General features: G+C 43.7%; 1 protein-coding gene across 1 annotated transcript in view; it reads left to right on the top strand.

The window, feature by feature from the left end:
* Positions 1 to 9,356: 9,356 nt before the first annotated feature.
* Positions 9,357 to 18,644, top strand: part of LOC144507302 (exportin-1-like) — a 70,553-nt gene continuing 61,265 nt past the window's right edge. The window contains exon 1 of the mRNA XM_078234369.1: positions 9,357 to 9,861. The gene's annotated coding sequence lies outside the window, so the exon portion shown is untranslated. The remainder of the gene's footprint in view (positions 9,862 to 18,644) is intronic.

Here is an 18,644-nt window from a genome sequence, read left to right on the forward strand (position 1 = left end):
CGTGAAAGTGTGTGTAACTATTAGGTCAGGCTGAGCTGTGACAGAAACTGATCTCAGCGAGGAGTCAAAATTTTATTAGAGGGCATGAGAACAGTGGCAAACTTCTTAAAAGGAATTGTTACATTTATAACAACAACTCTGATTTATATAGTGTCCTTAATTTAATAAAATTTCCCATAGAAGCTTTGTCAAACTGTAGTAAGTCCTCGGAGGCGGAAGTCCCTTCACCAGAATCCCTTTATTTACAAGATCCAATAACACTATACAGAGTGCTCTCAGTATGCAGTTTAGATCCGGAGTGCCAGAGGAACTGACAGTCCTTTTAAGTACAGAGTATGGGACTCCCTGATTGAACCATCAACTTAAAAGATACTATGGCACTATTTAAGAAGAGCAAGGGAGTTCTCCCAGGTATTATGGCCAATATTTATCCCACAATAACTTATTTAAATGATTGTCTGTTTATTGTCAAACTGCTGTTTGTAGGGACTTGCAGAGTTCAAATATCAACAATAGTACAGCAGTTATGGCTTTAGAAACCCTACAGTGCAGAAGGAGGCCATTCGGCCCATCGAGTCTGCACCGACCACAATCCCACCCAGGCCCTACCCCCACATATTTTACCCACTAATCCCTCTAACCTACGCACCCCAGGACTCTAAGGGACAATTTTTAACCTGGCCAATCAACCTAACCCGCACCTGTTACTGAACCATTTCAGAGAATTGGAGTAACGATCCAGAGACACAAGTTCACTACAGCTAGGAGTTTAAATTCAGTTCATTAAATATAATCCGGAATAAAGGTTGATTGTCCGTAATAGTGACCGTGAAACGACCAGTTTGTCGTAAAAACTGATTGAATTCATTAACATCGTTTGGAAAAGGAAATTTGCCATCCGCATCTTTTTTTAAAAATTCATTCATGGGATTTGGGTATAGCTGGCTAGGCCAGAATTTTTATTGACCATCCCTAATTGACCTTGAAAAGATAGTGGTGTGTCTTTTTCTTGAACCATTGCAATCCCTGAGGTGTAGGTACACCTACATGCTGTTAGGAAGGGAGTTCTATGAGTTTGATCCAGCGACAGTGAAGGGATAGTGATATAGCTCCAAGTCAGGGTGGTGTGTGGCTTAGAGGGGAACTCACATGTGGTGGTGTTCCCATGCATCAGTTGCCCTTGTCCTTCCAGGTGGTAGCGGTAATGGGTTTGGAAGGTGCTGTCGAAGAAGCCTTGGTGAATTGCCTGGTTTGACTGAGATGTGACTCCAAACACACAGCAATGTGGCTGCCCTTTAAACTAGCCTCTAAAATGCCCTAGCAAGCCACTCAGTTGTATCTAGTCACTGTGAAAAGGTTGAGCAGGAATAACACTAGAAGGACAACCTGGCATTGATCAAGGCATCAGCAAAAACAAAGGCAGATCCAATCAACCCTGTAAAATCTCGCTTAGGCTTAAAATTGGGAAAGCTGTCCCACAGACTAATCAAACAACTGATAAAAACAAATTATTGCAGATGCTGGAATCCGAAACAAAAACAGAAAACACAGGAAAATATCAGAAGGTCTTCGTCAAGAGTTATCCAGACTCAAAATGTTAGCTCTGTTCTCTCTCCACAGATGCAGTCAAAGAATTTTCCAGCATTTTCTGTTTTTGTTTCTAGTCAAACGACAGACTGATTCACCGAATCATACTTTACAGCCAACATCCTCGATGTCTCCATCACCATCCCTGAACACGCCCTATCCCAACGGCAGGGCAGACCCACTAGAGGTGGCAGCAGAGTGGTATACATTCGGGAAGGAGTTGCCCTGGGAGTCCTCAACTTTGACTCTGCATTGGGTCAAACATGGGCAAGGAAACCTCCTGCTGATTACCACATACTGCCCCTTGCTAAGCTAATGAGTCAGTATTCTTCCATGTTGAATGCCACTTGGGAGAAGCAGTGAGGGTGGCAAAGGCTCAGAATGTACTCTGGGTGAGAGACTTCAATGCCCAAAAATGGTAGATAATTAAACAGCTAATGAGAGGATGAAAGTCATCTCATCCTCCATTTTATCACTCTCCTTTTTTCCACCATCCCCTTTCTCCACCCCACCTTCTTCAGGCCAACTGCCACATTCCTTAGGCAGTCCTTTCCCAAGCTGGATAAAAACAAATTACTGCGGATGCTGGAATCTGAAACAAAAAGAGAAAACGCTGGAAAATCTCAGCAGGTCTGGCAGCATCTGTAAGGAGAGAAAAGAGCTGACGTTTCGAGTCCAGTTGATCCTTTGTCAAAGGGTCATCTGGACTCGAAACGTCAGCTCTTTTCTCTCCTTACAGATTTCGCAAGACCTGCTGAGATTTTCCAGCGTTTTCTTTTTTTCTTTCCCAAGCTGTACCTTTCTTTTGCCATTCACATATTCTGATCACTCAATGGACACTTTCTTAGCCTTCTGCAAGCTCATTTACATTCCCTTTGTCCAATTCCCCCACCCCTCCCTCTCCTCATCACATAAATCTCTGCTGACTCTCTTTCCTCTCAGCTCTGACAAAGGGTCATCTTGATTCAAAATGTTGGCTCTACACTGTCTCCACAGATGCTGAGAGACCTGCTGAGATTTTCCAGCATTTTTCTGTTTTTGTTGTGGAAGTCAATGAGCTTTCCTGCTTTCAGCAATGGCAAATCCCAGTACTCGGTCGCTAAAAACAAACTGAAGCATCTGCAACCATCTTCAGGCAGAAGTGTTGAGTGGATCTTGGTCTCCTGCTGAGATCCCCAGCATCACAGATGCCAGTCTTCAGCTGATTTGATGCACTCCACATGATATCAAAAAAGGTTGAAGGCACTGGCTACAGCAAAGCTATGAGCCCCAGTGACATCCCGGCTGCAATGCTAAATATTTGTGCTCCAGAATTGGCTGCACTTCTAGCCAAGCCGTTCCAGTACAGTTACAACACTGGCATCTACCCCAGATGATGCAAAATCATCCAGGTACGTCCTCCCCACAAAAGGTAGGACTGATTCAATATGGTCAGTTACGGCTCCATCAACCTATTCTCAATCATCTGCAAAGTATGATGTGGAGATGCCGGCATTGGACTGGGGTGGGCACAGTAAGAAGCAAAATCAAAATACTTTCCAAAATCTTTCCTCAGTCTGCAAGACACAAGTGACTCGCCACTTGCCTGGATAAATGCAGCTCCAACAAGACTCAAGAAACTTCATACCTTCCAGGACAAAGCAGTTACCCGCAGTAAGATCAAAGCCAGGTTAAAGTCCAACAGGTAGCACGAGCTTTCGGAGCACTGCTCCTTCATCATTCACCTGATGAAGGAGCAGTTCTCTGAAAGCTCATGCTACCAAATAAACCTGTTGGACTTAAACCTGGTGTTGTGAGATTTCTTAAGTTGCAAAGTAATGGAAGGGGCCATCAGGTACAACATACTCACTCACTAATGATCATTTTGGCTCCAGATCTTATTGCAGCCTTGGACCAGGCATAGACGAAAGAGCTGAACTCAAGAGGCGAGAATGACTGGCCTTGACATCAAGGCAACATTTGACAAATTGTAGTATCAAAGAGTCTGAGCAAAATTGAAGTGAATGTGAACCAAGGGGGAAACTAACATTAAGACGTTTGAGTTTGTTGGAAACTAATCATCTTAGCCCCAGAACATTATTGCAGGAGTTTCTCAGGGCATTGTCCTAGGTCCAACCATGTTCAGCTGCTTCATAAATGACTTTCCCCTCCATCATACTGTCAGACATAGGGATGTTTGCTGATGGTTTCCATTTGCAACTGAAGCAGCCCATGCCATATGCAGTAAGATGGGGACAGGCTTGATTCAGGCTTGGGCTGATAAATGAGAACTAACATTTGCGCCACATAAGTGCCAGACAATGACCACCTTCAAAGATCAAGTGACTAGCCATCTCCCTTAACATTTATTGGCATTACCATTGCTAAATCTAAGATCTTCAACATTCTAGAGGTCATCATTACCAGATATTTTACTGGACTAACCATACAAACTACGAGCAGGAAAGAATCTGGAAATTCTGTGGCGGGTAACTCACCTCCTGACTTCCCAAAATCTTTCCTCAGTCTGCAAGACACAAGTGACTCGCCCACTTGCCTGGATAAATGCAGCTCCAACAAGACTCAAGAAACTTCATACCTTCCAGGACAAAGCAGTTACCCACTGGTGCACCGCGACAGCTATGTGTATCATGTACCAGGTGCACTGCAGCAATTCATAGAATCATAGAAACCCTACAGTGCAGAAGGAGGCCATTCGGCCCATCGAGTCTGCACCGACCACTATCCCACCCAGGCCCTATCCCCACATATTTTACCTGCTAATCCCTCTAACCTACACATCCCAGGACTCTAAGGGGCAATTTTTTAACCTGGCCAATCAACCTAACCCGCACATCTTTGGGAGGAAACCGGAGCACCCGGAGGAAACCCACGCAGACACGAGGAGAATGTGCAAACTCCACACAGACAGTGACCCGAGCCGGGAATCGAACCCAGGACCCTGGAGCTGTGAAGCAGCAGTGCTAACCACTGTGCTACCGTAAGGCTCCTTCAACAGCACCTTCCAAATCCCCCATCTCTACCGTCTAAAAGAGCAAGGGCAGCAGGTGCATAGAGTGCCACCACTAGCAGGTTTACTTCCATGTCACACACCATCCTGATTTGGAGATATAGTGCCGTTCTTTCACTGGCACTGATCAAAATCCAGGAACTCCTTAACTAACAGAACGGTGGAAGTACCTATACCACACGGACTGTAACATTTCCAAGAAGCCAGCTCAGCACTTTCTGAGGGGTAATTTAGGGTTCGGCATTGAATGTTGGCCTTCCCCTCATTCCATGAATAACAATAAATATGTATAAATATCACAGTATCATGGGTGGCACGGTAGCACAGTGGTTAGCACTGTTGCTTCACAGCACCAGGGACCTGGGTTCGATTCCCGAGCTTGGGTCAATGTCTGTGTGGAGTTTGCACATTCTCTCCATGTCTGCATGAATTTCCTCCGGGTGCTCCAGTTTCCTCCCACATTCTGAGAGACTTGCTGGTTAGGTGCATTGACCCGAACAAGTAGCAACTAGGGGAATTTCATTGCAGTATTAATGTAAGCCTTACTTGTGACTAATAAATAAACTTTACTTTAACTTTTTAGGGTGGCATGGTGGCACAGTGGTTAGCACTGCTGCCTCACAGCACCAGGGTCCCAGGTTTGATTCCTGGCTTGGGTCATTGTCTGTGTGGAGTTTGCACGTGCTCCCCGTGTCTTCATGGGTTTCTTCCGGGTGCTCCGGTTTCCTCCCACAGTCAAAAGATGTGAGGGTTAGGTTGATTGGCAATGCTAAATTGCCCCTTCGTGTCAGGGCGACTAGCCAGGGTAAATACATTGGTTATGGGGGTAGGGCCTGGGTGAGAATGTGGTCAGTGCAGACTCAATGGGCCGAATGGCCTCCTTCTGCACTGTAGAATTCTATTAGCTCTTTCTTTCTGCCCAACCTATGGCCACCCCTCCCCACTCATCCCATTTCCATTTATTTTATTTCATCTTTTCTTTTCATCTTATTCATCCATTTTAATCAATTTTTATTCTTAGTTTTCACTTCTGAAATCTCGCTCTTCATCTTGTCTCCAGCCACAGCCCCCCCCTCCCCCGCCACCCCACCGGGTCACCTGCCACATTCCTTAGGTAGTCCCCTAACAATCTGTAACTTTGTTCTGCCATTCACACATTCTGATCACTTAATGGACACTTTCAGCACCTTTCTCATCATCATTTACATTCCCTTTGTCCAATTACAGCCCCCTCCCCACCCTCCTAGTATAAATCTTGTCTGATTTTCTTTGCCTTCAGCTCTGATGAAGGGTCATCCAGACTCGAAACGTTAGCTCTATTCTTTCTCCATGGATGCTGTCAAACTTGCTGAGTTTTCCCAGCATTTTCTGTTTTTGTTTCAGATTCCAGTATCTGCAGTATTTTGCCTTTATCTTGAGATAAAATTGGTACAAGTTCAAGGACGAGGAGGCAAGTTTATTTTTCAGGACTGGCACAAAAAAAAACATTTCCCCCTTCACAAGTTTAATACGAAGTGGAAGTAGGATGCTCTAATGAAAAAAAAATCTCATTTGGATTGCAATTGAAAACATATAAATCAACATCACAATGGCTTGGGTAGGTTCAGATATATTCTATGCACTTAGATCTCTTATTTCATTCTCAACAGAGGTGTAGTTTTGGTGGCACAGTGGTTAGCCCTGCTTCCTCACAGGGACCGGGGTTCAAATCCCGCCTCAGGTGACTGTCTGTATGGAGTTTGCACGCTCTCCTTGTGTCTGTGTAGATTTTCTCCCACAGGATTTTCTCCCACAGTAGATTTTCTTCCAAAAGGCCTTTGACAAGGTGCCTCACGGGAGACTGCTGAGTAAAATAAGGGCCCATGGTATTCGAGGCAAGGTACTAACATGGATTGACGATTGGCTGTCAGACAGAAGGCAGAGAGTTGGGATAAAAGGTTCTTTCTCAGAATGGCAACCGGTGACAAGTGGTGTCCCGCAGGGTTCAGTGTTGGGGCCACAGCTGTTCTCTTTATATATTAACGATCTAGATGACGGGACTGGGAGCATTCTGGCCAAGTTTGCCGATGATACAAAGATAGGTGGAGGGGCAGGTAGTATTGAGGAGGTGGGGAGGCTGCAGAAAGATTTAGACAGTTTAGGAGAGTGGTCCAAGAAGTGGCTGATGAAATTCAACGTGGGCAAGTGCGAGGTCGTACACTTTGGAAAAAAGAATAGAGGCATGGACTATTTTCTAAACGGTGACAAAATTCATAATGCTAAAGTGCAAAGGGACTTGGGAGTCCTAGTCCAGGATTCTCTAAAGGTAAACTTGCAGGTTGAGTCCGTAATTAGGAAAGCAAATGTAATGTTGTCATTTATCTCAAGAGGCTTGGAATACAAAAGCAGGGATGTACTGCTGAGGCTTTATAAAGCACTGGTTAGGCCCCATTTGGAGTACTGTGAGCAATTTTGGGCCCCACACCTCAGGAAGGACATACTGGCACTGGAGCGGGTCCAGCGGAGATTCACACGGATGATCCCAGGAATGGTAGGCCTGACATACGATGAACGTCTGAGGATCGTGGGATTATATTCATTGGAGTTTAGGAGGTTGAGGGGAGATCTGATAGAAACTTACAAGATAATGAACGGCTTAGATAGGATGGACGTAGGGAAGTTGTTTCCATTAACAGGGGAGACTAGGACGCGGGGGCACAGCCTTAGAATAAAAGGGAGTCACTTTAGAACAGAGATGAGGAGAAATTTCTTCAGCCAGAGAGTGGTGGGTCTGTGGAATTCATTGCCACAGAGGGCTGTGGAGGCCGAGACGTTGAGCGTCTTCAAGACAGAAATTGATAAATTCTTGATTTCTCGAGGAATTAAGGGCTATGGGGAGAGAGCGGGTAAATGGAGTTGAAATCAACCATGATTGAATGGTGGAGTGGACTCGATGGGCCGAATGGCCTTACTTCCGCTCCTATGTCTTATGGTCTTATGGTCTTATAGTCCAAAGATAAAGTTAAAGTTTTTTTATTAGTCACAAGTAAGGCTTACATTATCACTGCAATGAAGTTACTGTGAAATTCCCCTAGTCGCCACAGTCCGGCGCCTGTTCGGGTCAATGTATCTAACTAGCACGTCTTTCAGACTATGGGAGGAAACTGGAGCACCCGGAGGAAACCCACGCAGACACAGGGAGAACGTGCAAACTCCACACAGAGAGTGACCCAAGCCAGGAATCGAACCCGAGTTCCTGGCACTGTGAGGCAGCAGTGCTAACCACTGTGCCACCGTGCTACCCCAATGTGTGATAATAACCCAATGTGTGGGTTAGGTCGATTGGCTATGCTAAATTGCCCCTTAGTTTCAAGGGGACTGGCAGGGTAAATACGTGCGGGTTACTGGGATAGGGCCAGGGTGGAATTGCTGTAGGTGCAGGCTCAATGGGCCGAATGGCCTCCATCTGCACTGTAGGGATTCTATGATTCTTGATGCATAAAGAAAACATTGTTCTTGAATGCGTGCGTTTAAATAGGCTGGTGCATAAACATATCAAAATATATTTGAATAAAGAATGGATGCTCGACAAAGCAAAAGTTCTAGTTAGTATTTTTAGAGCAATAATATTTTCACCTCTGCATCACACGATGAGGGGGGGTGTCTGGATGGCTGTGTGTCTCAACAATCCCACCCACTCAGTCATTCCCAAAAAAATCAAAAGCAATCAGAGAGAATGAAAGAAAAAACACACAAATTTTGACTGATGCGTCTATTTTTGCTTGCGACAGAGAAGGCTCCAGCAGAGGCGTGCCCGATGTGTGTATGTGTGTCCTGAGCAACACCAAGTAACTCCACACTGAATAACCACATCAACCCAGTCTGCACAAACTTCTGATTAATCGCAAAGACGCCTGAGAGCAGGGAAAGAATGGTTTTTGCAATGATGGGTTCCTTCCCCCTCCCAATGATGGGTTCCTTCCCCCCCCCCCCCAAAAAAGGGTTACATTATAAAATCTGTTTATGCGTTATTCGTGACGTGTTCTCATTCATGAGTAAGACTCGAGCGAGAGAGGAGGGGAGTGTTGTTACCTTATATAGAATGCGCGGGTGGAGAGAGCGAGACAGTGAAGTGGATGAAACTGGAACAGACTAGATGGACATATATAAAAATTATTTTTTTTTAAAAAGGCCATCCCCCAGTAAAAAATAATGATTGGAAAAAGAAACACACAGCCTGTATCTGTGCAATGGTGGCGTTTGTTACAATGTATTTTCCAGTAGCGCGGTAAAAAAAAATGTAACTCAACCTTGTGACTGAAAAATAACAAATTAACTCCCATCAGTTGTATCCAAAATACATCATGTAGGGTGAATTGCACAGCCCTTTTTTATATATAAAAGATGTGGCCATTCCTATGACAATAGCTACAACATGTATTTTCAGCAGACGTTGGTTGTGAAATGGGGTGGATTGTGTAGGGAAATTAAAAACATCCAACTCATGAAATTTGTAACTGAGGTCAGGGTTTTTTTTTGGTTTGGGGGGGGGTGGGGGGACAGGAGAGAAATAAAATAAATGGATGTCACCCCAATGTTGGACAAGGATAATAAAGGTGTTTTGTTTTTGGCAGGTTAGGATTTATTTTTTTTGTGGAGGAGGGGGGAATAAAGATAGGCTTTTACAGTGGCGAAGCTCTCGGTGGAAGTTCGGGTGTTTCCGTCTTTTTCCGGCTGCCTACATGAAGATGGAATCTCCCAGTGAGAACTGGTTGCAACCGGTTGTTAGATTTTTTGTGTGAGGGGAAAAGAGACGAGCAGCATTGGGATATGAAAAAAGGAGCTACCCACAATCAGTCCAGGAGCTACAGCTTTTTTCCTTCAAAAATTGAATAAACCATCCTGCTGCGTTTTGGTTTTATTTTGAAAGCTTCACTGAAGGATTCGAGGAGAGAAACCGTTCTCTTTAAGTTTGTGTACATCTAGAGATTAATTTATTTTCAACTCCTGCTTTGTAAGAGAGAGGAGGAGGAGAGGGGGGGGAAAGAGAAAAGCAGCACGCGTGACACGAGAGAATCTATATGTTACAATCATTTATTGGGACAACTGTTGCCAAGTGAGTGAACACTGCTTCTTGAAGACCAAAGAGACTTTCTTCTATTGCTCCTGAAATTGGGAGGGTAGCTTCCCCCCCCCTCCCCCCCTTTTAAAATTTTTATTTCTCGTCTGGGATAAATTGTAACTCAATTCAGGAGAATCTCGAGGGAGAGATTTACCACCATTTGGTAAGTGGAATACTTTGCTTTCTAACGGGCATGGGGTTTTAATTTTAAGGGGGGAATGGGGCCTGTATTTTGGCATTCGACACGTTAAGGGGAGTGTCTTTCGTTTTCACTATCGTTTGTTTTGGAAGGAGGTAAATGCGCTGGAAAGAAGCACGAGTCAGGTCTTTTTTAAAGAAAACCTTTTTTATGTGTAGATTATTCCACTGCAGAATACTGTTTTCTTTTTATTCTGGTGATAATCTGATCAATCATTCCTCCCTTGACTTTGGGGGGGGGGGGGGGGGGAGAACACACCGTTTCATTGAAATCAGTTTGTATGCTGTACAATCAATAGTGTCTTAAAATGCAGTTATCCAAAAAAGGATTTATTAAACATAACCAATTCTAGGAAACAATAATAGTTTAAAACTCACCTTAATTTATATTTATTTGAAAATCCTGCCAGTGCTAACATGAAGCAGCATGCATTAACCTAATTTTTGGGTGGTCGTGTTTGTGTGTATGTAATATGTGTGTACATGTATGTATGTGTGTGTGTGTGTGTGTATATATATATAATATATATATATATATATATATATATTAATGTAAATACTGTATTTAGTCTTCCTTTTTCTCCTCCCACTCAAAAAAACTGATTGAGGACAACTTTACAGCCTCTGATTCGCTTAAACTTTGCACTTTTTGGACATGGGCAGTTTGTATGGCTATATAAACTTGCATTTAATTAGTGTTTGTGTATTGTATGCTCTTTGCAGAGTATAGTTATGTAATTTAGCAGTCTTGGTGCTGTTTGTTCCTCCTGTTTTTTTTAAAAAAAACAAAGCAAATGTTTCCTGTTTAAAAGAATCCTGCCTTGAATTTTACTTCAGAGCAAATGCAAAATCTAAGGAGGAAGGTGGAGTTGGCTGGTTCTGATCTTTTCATCCTTGTTTATGTTCTTTTGAGTTGATTTTGTTTTTGGGCTGGTTTGAGACTCGTGGTCTCTCCCCCCGCCCCGGGTGGGAGTTGGATCGCGCGGTTTTGGTGGCGCTTCCCTGGAGGTATTGTGAAAACTTGTTTCAAAACCACGTTTTCAACATTGTAGACAAGGCGAACCAAACTCGGGAGCGGTTGAGTTCCCGCCTTCCGGGCCCTTGACTATTGGGTCTTTTAGACACAGTGCCTGCTTGTACACTGGCCCAGCAGCTGTCGCTCTCTCAAGTAGGCTGGATCCGAGCAGATCAACCTTCCCCCCCCCCCTCCGCGGGTATATTGAAAAACTTTAAAGCTGTTCCCCCGTGTCTTGTATTCAGCTCCTTATGGTGTGCAAGCTCAAAGTGCTGAAACAATATTTTAGACTGTATACTAATGCATGTGACAGTGGTTAGCACTGCTGTCTCACAGCAGTGATCGCTGATCTCACAGCACCAGGGACCCTGTTCGATTCCTGGCTTGGGTCACTATCTGTGTGGAGTTTACATGTTCTCCCCGTGTCTGCTTGGGTTTCCTCCGGGTGCTCCGGTTTCATAGATACGAGCAGGAGGAGGCCATTTGGCCCTTCAAGCCTGCTCCGCTATTCATCACGATCATGGCTGATCATCCAACTCAATAGGCTAATCCTGCTTTTTTCCCCATAACCTTTGATCCCATTTGCCCCAACTGCTATATCCAGCCGCCTCTTGAATACGTTCAATGTTTTGGCATCAATTACTTCCTGTGGTAATGAATTCCACAGGCTCACCACTCTTTGGGTGAAGAAATGTCTCCTCACCCCTGTCCTAAATGGCCTAACCTGAATCCTCAGACTGTGACTCCGAGTTCTGGATTCCCCACCATCGGGAACATCCTGCCTGCATCTATTCTGTCTAGTCCTGTTAGAATTTTATAAGTCTCTGAGATGCCCCCTCATTCTTCTGAATTCCAGTAAATACAATCCTAACCTAGTTAATCTTTCATACATCAGTCCCGCCATCCCCGGAATCAGCTTGGTAAACCTTCGCTGCACTCCCTTGAAAGCAAGAACATCCTTCCTCAGAAAAGGAGACCAAAACTGCGCACAATATGCTAGGTGTGGCCTCACCAAGGTCCTGTATAATTGCAACAACACATCCCTGCTCCTGTACTCAAAACCTCTCACAATGAAGGCCAATATGCCATTTGCCGCCTTTGTTGCACCTGCGAGCTTACCTTCAGTGACCGGTGCACAAGGACACCCAGGTCCCGCTGCACACTCTTTCCCCCCCCCCCCTCCCCTCCCCTCCCCCAATCTGCCGCCTTGTTTTTGCTTCCAAAGTGAATAACCTCACATTTATTCAAATTATACTGCACACAGTCCTCCCACAGTCCAAAGATGTGTGGGTTAGGTTGATTGGCCGTGCTAAATTGCCCCTTAGTGTCAGGGGGACTAGCCAGGGCAAGTGCCTGGAGTTATGGGGATAGGGTCTGGGTGGGATTGTGGTAGGTGCAGACTTGATGGGCTGAATGGCCTCCTTCTGCACTGTAGGATTCTATGAATAAATCAAATCGCATGTAATTTCCTAGCTCTTTGCCATCCTTGAGTTTTTATTTTAAAATACAAACTAGCAATTCATCAAACTTTAGTGCAGTCCCTTTTATGCTTTACTGTTATAAATCTAATATTTACAATAGTCTTCCCAATACTCTTGACTGCTCTGATGAACGGTCATCCAGTCTCAAAATGCTGGCTCAATTGTCTCTGTAAGAAGTCTCACAACACCAGGTTAAAGTCCAACAGGTTTATTTGGTAGCACAAGCCACAAGCTTCCGGAGCACTGCCTCTTCTTCAATTGTCTCTCCACAGATGCTGTCAGACCTTCCTGAGATTTTCCAGTATTTTCTGTTTTTTGTTTCAGATTCCACCATCCATAGTACTTTGCTTTTATTCCCCATGCTCTTGCCTTTTTGGCACCTTGGTGAAATGGGTTTTTTCTTTTGGACCACGTGTGTGCATCATTCACTAGGAGCACAGTTCCAGTGTAAAGCTGGTGTGGTCTGATGAATGCAGTTATGAGTCAACTTACATTTATAATAGTATTTTATTCAAGAAGCACTCTCTCAACCCGAAAGCTAAAATTGCAATGCGTCTTGCATTGAAAAATTAATCAATGGACCAGGTAATCTTACAAACACAATACAGCCATGTAATGACAAATTCAGGTAACAAAACTATCCATTTTTTGATTTATTGTCACATGTATTGAGATACAGTGAAAAGTATTGTTTCATGAACGCTATACAAAGCATACCGTTAACAGGGAAGGAAATGAGAGGGCGCAGAATGTAGTGTTACAAATTACCAACACATTATTCCTACACTGCATGCACTGATACATTTTATCATTCAAGTACTTCATTGAGGACCCAAACCATGTAAGGGATAGGGCTAAGCTGGTACTTGTTCATTCTGCATTTAAAAAGGGTTGATTTTAGTTAAACTTCTGACTTGCCTTAATTAGAAACATGGGAACAAGAGTAGGCTGTTCAGTCCATTGAGTGTATTCTACCATTTAATCAGATCATAGCTGATCTGTGGCCTAACCCCTTTGACCTATATCCCTTAAAACAGCTGATCTAGCATCACTGCTGTTTGTGGAAGAGATCAAAACCTCTGCCACCCTTTTGTGTGTAGAAGTGCTTCCTAACATCTCTCCTGAAATGCCTGGCCCTAATTTTTAGACTATGTCCCCTGGTTCTAGAATCTCCAACCAGTGGAAATAGTTTATCTTTATCTATCTTGTCTTCTCTTGTTAGTATCTTGAAGACTAGATCAGATCACATTTTAACAGGTCTATTTGTATAATCTCTCCTCATAATTAAGCCCGTGAAGTCCAGGTATCATGCTTGTAAACCTACAGTGTACTCCCTCCCAGGCCAATATATTCTTTCCAAGGTATGGTGTCCAGATCTGCTCACAGTTCTCCAATGGGGCCTAACCATGGTTTTGTACAGCTGCAGAAAAACTTCTGCGTCCTTGTATTCCTGTCCTGTACATATAAAGGCGAGCATTCCATTAGCTGCCTTGATGATTTTCTGCATCTGTTCATGGCATTTTAAAGGACTATGCACCTGAACCCCCAAGAGGGATACAGGTGGTTGGTGTAGATTGGACAATGTGATTGGCGTAGACTTGGAGGACTGAAGGGCCTGTTCCTGTGCCGTAGTGTTTTTTGTCTCTTTGGACATCTATTGTATTTAACAGTCCAAAATGAATAACCTCACAATTGCTTAGATTTAAATCTCATCTGTCAGTTTTGCCCATTCACCTAGTCTATCAATATATGTTTATAATATGTTAACATCCAGACTGTCCACAAAGCTGCCTAACTTTGTGTCATCGGCAAATTTAGATACGTGACTTTCTAGCCATCATTGTTAATAAATAATGTGAATTATTGAGGCTCCAACACAGTTCCTCTGAATGTGGTGGGAGTACCCAATTTTAAAATTGTGGAGGTTGAACAAAGAATAAATAAATAATACATTTTAGAAACCTGTTTAGTGTCTAAGGCTATCCCAAAGCACTCCAGTATATTTTTGAAATGCAGTTGTGGTTCAGAATAATGGCAGTAGGTTTAGAGGGTGCAGTGGTATTGTCACTGGACTAGTAATCCAGACACCCAGGGTAATGCACTGGGGCCATAGGTTCAAATCCTGCTATGGAAGATGGTGGAATTTGAATTCAATAAAAGTCTGGGATTATAGGTCTAATGATGACCATGAAACCAATGTCGATTGTCATAAAGCCCATGTGGTTCACTAATGGAAAGGTCCTCGCCTTATCTGGCCTACGTGTGACCCAGATCCAAAGCAATGTGGTTGACTCTTAAATCATAAGGACTAAGAGCAAGAGTAGGCAGTTTAGCCCGTTGAACCTGTTCCACCATTCAATACGATCATGGTTGATCTAATCTCGGCCTCAACTCCACTTTCTTGCCCATTCATCACAGTCCTTCAAACCCGTTATTAATTAAAAATCTGTCCACCTCTTCCTTAAATGTATTCTATGTCTCTGCATCCACCACCACACTCTGGGATTGTGAATTCCAAAGGCTGTTTGTTTGATTTCTTCTCATCTTTGTTTTAAATCTGCCACTCCTTACCCTAAAACTGTGACCTCTTGATCTAGATTGCCCTACAAGAGGAAACATCCTCTCCACATCTACTTTGTCAATCCCTCTTACTTTGTCAATCACCTCAATTAGACCTCCTCTCATTCTTCTAAACTTCAGGGAGTATAGGCCTAAACTGCCCAATCTCTCTCCATTAGACAAACCCCCCATCTCTGGAATCAATCTAGTGAACCTTCTCTGAACCACCTTCAATGTAACTACATCCCTCTTCATGTAAGAGGACCAAAACTATCCACAATATTCTGCCTCCAATGCAACTACATTCCATCTCCGGTAAGGGGACCAAAACTGTACACAATATTCTAAGTGTGGTTTCACTAATGCTTTGTACAGTAGCAGCAACACAAGACTACTTTTAGATTCTATTCCTTTAGCAATAAATGCCAAGATTCCATTTGCTCTATGAAATGGCCAAGCAAGGGCAATAGCCAGTGACCCCCATATTTCATAGATTAATTTTACAAAAAATTCCCATTGCAACTTGGGCAGAATTGACGCCTGCCTCTTTGCCCTACCTCAAATAGAAGGCAGTGACGAAAGTGCCATTGGCACAAGAAACAGGATGAATGAACCAAGGACCTGCCTTTAGACAGAACACTCGTGGAGTAGAATTGCTGTTAGTGCAGGCAAAGGTGGCAGCCATTTTGCATACTAAAAAAGTGAGGTGACTGGGCAAGCTTTTTTTTGTTTCGGCTATTGAGAACTGCTGGCTAGATTGTTAAGAGACAATCTCTTCAAATGGGGAGTTACAGACACCAGGCAGTAAAAATGAAATACTGCAGAAGCTGAAATGGCAGCTCCAAAAAATGCAGTAGTCCCTCAACTGCATATCAGCTGTGGTGGCACAGTGGTTACACTGCTGCCTCACCGTGCCAGGGAACTGGGTTCGATTCTTGGCTTGGATCACTGTCAGTATGGAGTCTGCACATCCTCCCTCTGGGTGCTCTGCTTTCCTCCCGCAGTCCAAAAGACGTGCTGGTTAGGTGCATTGGCCATGCTAAATTCTCCCTCCGTGTACCTGAACAGGCGTTGGAGTGTGGGGAGTAGGGGATTTTCACAGTAACTTCATTGCAGTGTTAAATGTAAGCCTACTTGTGACACTAAATAAACGAAACTGATAGTATGTTCTGGTGCCCATGACCTTCTGACTCTTGATGTGGCGATGCCAGCATTGGACTGGGGTGGGACAGTAAGAAGTTTCAACTTTAACCTGGTGTTGTGAGACATCTGACTCTTTCCAGTGGAAGAGTTGTGTGCATGTTAGTCTTATCACTCTGCTGTTATTACTCTGCTGCTTTACAAGGCAGCAATGAGTGAAATAATACTCAAGGTAATAAAAATGAGAGCATATTGGTTTAAGTTGCTCCATGAATTACCTGCACTGGGGAACGGACTTGCAAGAACCATTACTCCCCCTCATTTGTTCAAATTGCTTCAGGTGAGACCCGAATTTCGAAAGACAAAAATCTGTAATTGTATTCCTGAGTGGTTTTTCACAATTCGGTGGATTTCAAATGCCTGTTTATGTTTTACTGAAATTTTGCTGAAAATACCACAGATTTTTGTTGGCAGTTTGAAAAAGGGAGCTCAGCTTCTTTCAGACTGAAGAAGTACAAAGATCTCCCTATTCAGATTGACAGCCTGAGCTGCACTAGCAAAGAAACCTGAAAAATGAGTACATGGTGAATAATCAAGATCATCATTAAATTATGCATGTTATTTCTAATTCATCAAATAATAGAATTGGGATTACTGAATTGAACCAATTAAAGCCATTGGGCCTTTCAGACTTGTAGAGCCATGTAAATGAAAATTAACACTTGTGACAAATGTTTAATGTATTTATTATATTGCGAAAGATAAGCTGGACTTGCAGAAGGTGCTGTTTTTCATGTGAGACAATGATTCAGGATCCTGTCTGCCCGCTCGAGCAGCGCTTAAAGATCTAATGACGCTATTCGAAGACGACCGGGGGAGGGTTCTTTGCAGTGCCTTGGTCAGTTTTTATATATCGGCATCCCTCACTTTAATATGTCAGACGGCATGTAGTGCAGAATGGGAAGAAATGACCTCTAATTAAATACAATATTGGAACAACCAAAACCTCTTCTATATATTTTTTAATGGGATGTGGGCATCCCTGGCAAGTCAGCATTTATTGCCCATCCCTAATTTCCCTTGAACTGAGTGACATGCTAGGCCATTTCAGAAGGCAGTTAAGACTCAACCACATTGCTATAGGGCTGGAGCTGCATGTAGGCCAGACCAAGCAAGGATGGCAGATTTCCTTTCCTGAAGGACATTCGGTGAATCAGTTGAACTGATGATGGTCTTTGTAACGGTGACCATGGAGCTAGCTTTCAATTCTAGATTTTAAAAATTGATTGACTCATGGTTTTGAACCCATAGCCCCAGGAAATTAGCTTGATCCTCTGAATTACTAGCCCAGTGATCTCCCCACAATCCTTGGGTCCCCGTGGCAAACCACGTTTCCTATAAAGTGGAGTCAAGAACTTCAAGTTTCTAGCTGTCCAGATCACCAACAACCTGTTCTGGTCCGTCTATACTGACACTATAGTTAAGAGCCCACCAACACTTCTACTTTCTCAGGAGGCTAAGGAAATTCAGCATGTCTGCTATGACTCTCATTAATTCTTACAGATGCACCATAGAAAGCATCCTTTCCAGATGTATCACAGCTGGGTATGGTTCCTGCTCTGACCAAGACCGCAAAAAAACAATAAAGGGTTGTGAACATAGCCTAGTCCATCATGTGAACCAGCTTCTCATCCATGGACTCCGTATACACTTCCCACTGCCTCGGAAAAGCAGCCAGCATAATCGAGGACCCCACATGCCCCGGGCGTACTCTCTTCCACCTTCTTCCTCTACACCCTAGCTATGACTGTAACACTACATTCTCCACTCTCCCCTTTCCTTTATGTACGGTATGCTTTGCGTGCATAGTACACAAGAAACAATACTTTCCACTGTATGGTAATACATGTGACAATAATAAATCAAATCTTCCCATCAGGAAAAGGATACAAAAGTCTGAGATTAGGTACCAACCGACTTGAACAGCTTCTTCCCCGCTGCCATCAGACTTTTTAATATATGGACCTACTGTATATTAAGCTGATCTTTCTCTGCACCTTAGCTATGACTGTAAGACTGTCTTCTGCACCCTTGTTTCCTTCCCTTCACCCCTATGCGCTCTATGAACAGTGTGTTTTTGTCTGTATAGTGCACAAGAAACAATACTTTTCACTGTATCCCAATACATGTGACAATAATAAATCAAAATTCTATCACTCTGGCAACTGCAGCTGAACCAGACCGTTTGCAAAGCTGGTTTCATAGTTCACCCCCAGAGTAATTGCCAACCACACAAACCCCATCCACTAAGGCTACCTAGTTCTACTTCTATAACATCCCGAACTCCATCCATCCCTCAGGTCACCCGCTCAAACCTTCTTAACTCTTCCATTGTACTCCTGGCTGGCCTTGTACTCTCTCTCTCTCCCTCCCTCTCCCTCTCCCTCTCCTCCTCCTCTCCCCCCCCCCCCCCTCCTTATCTCTGAAATCTCATCCTGCTGCATTCCCTTCCCAACTTATTTGCACTCTAATTATAGCCTCTTTTGCATCCCC

Source organism: Mustelus asterias, chromosome 18 (genome assembly GCF_964213995.1).
Source record: "Mustelus asterias chromosome 18, sMusAst1.hap1.1, whole genome shotgun sequence".
NCBI lineage: Eukaryota > Metazoa > Chordata > Chondrichthyes > Carcharhiniformes > Triakidae > Mustelus > Mustelus asterias.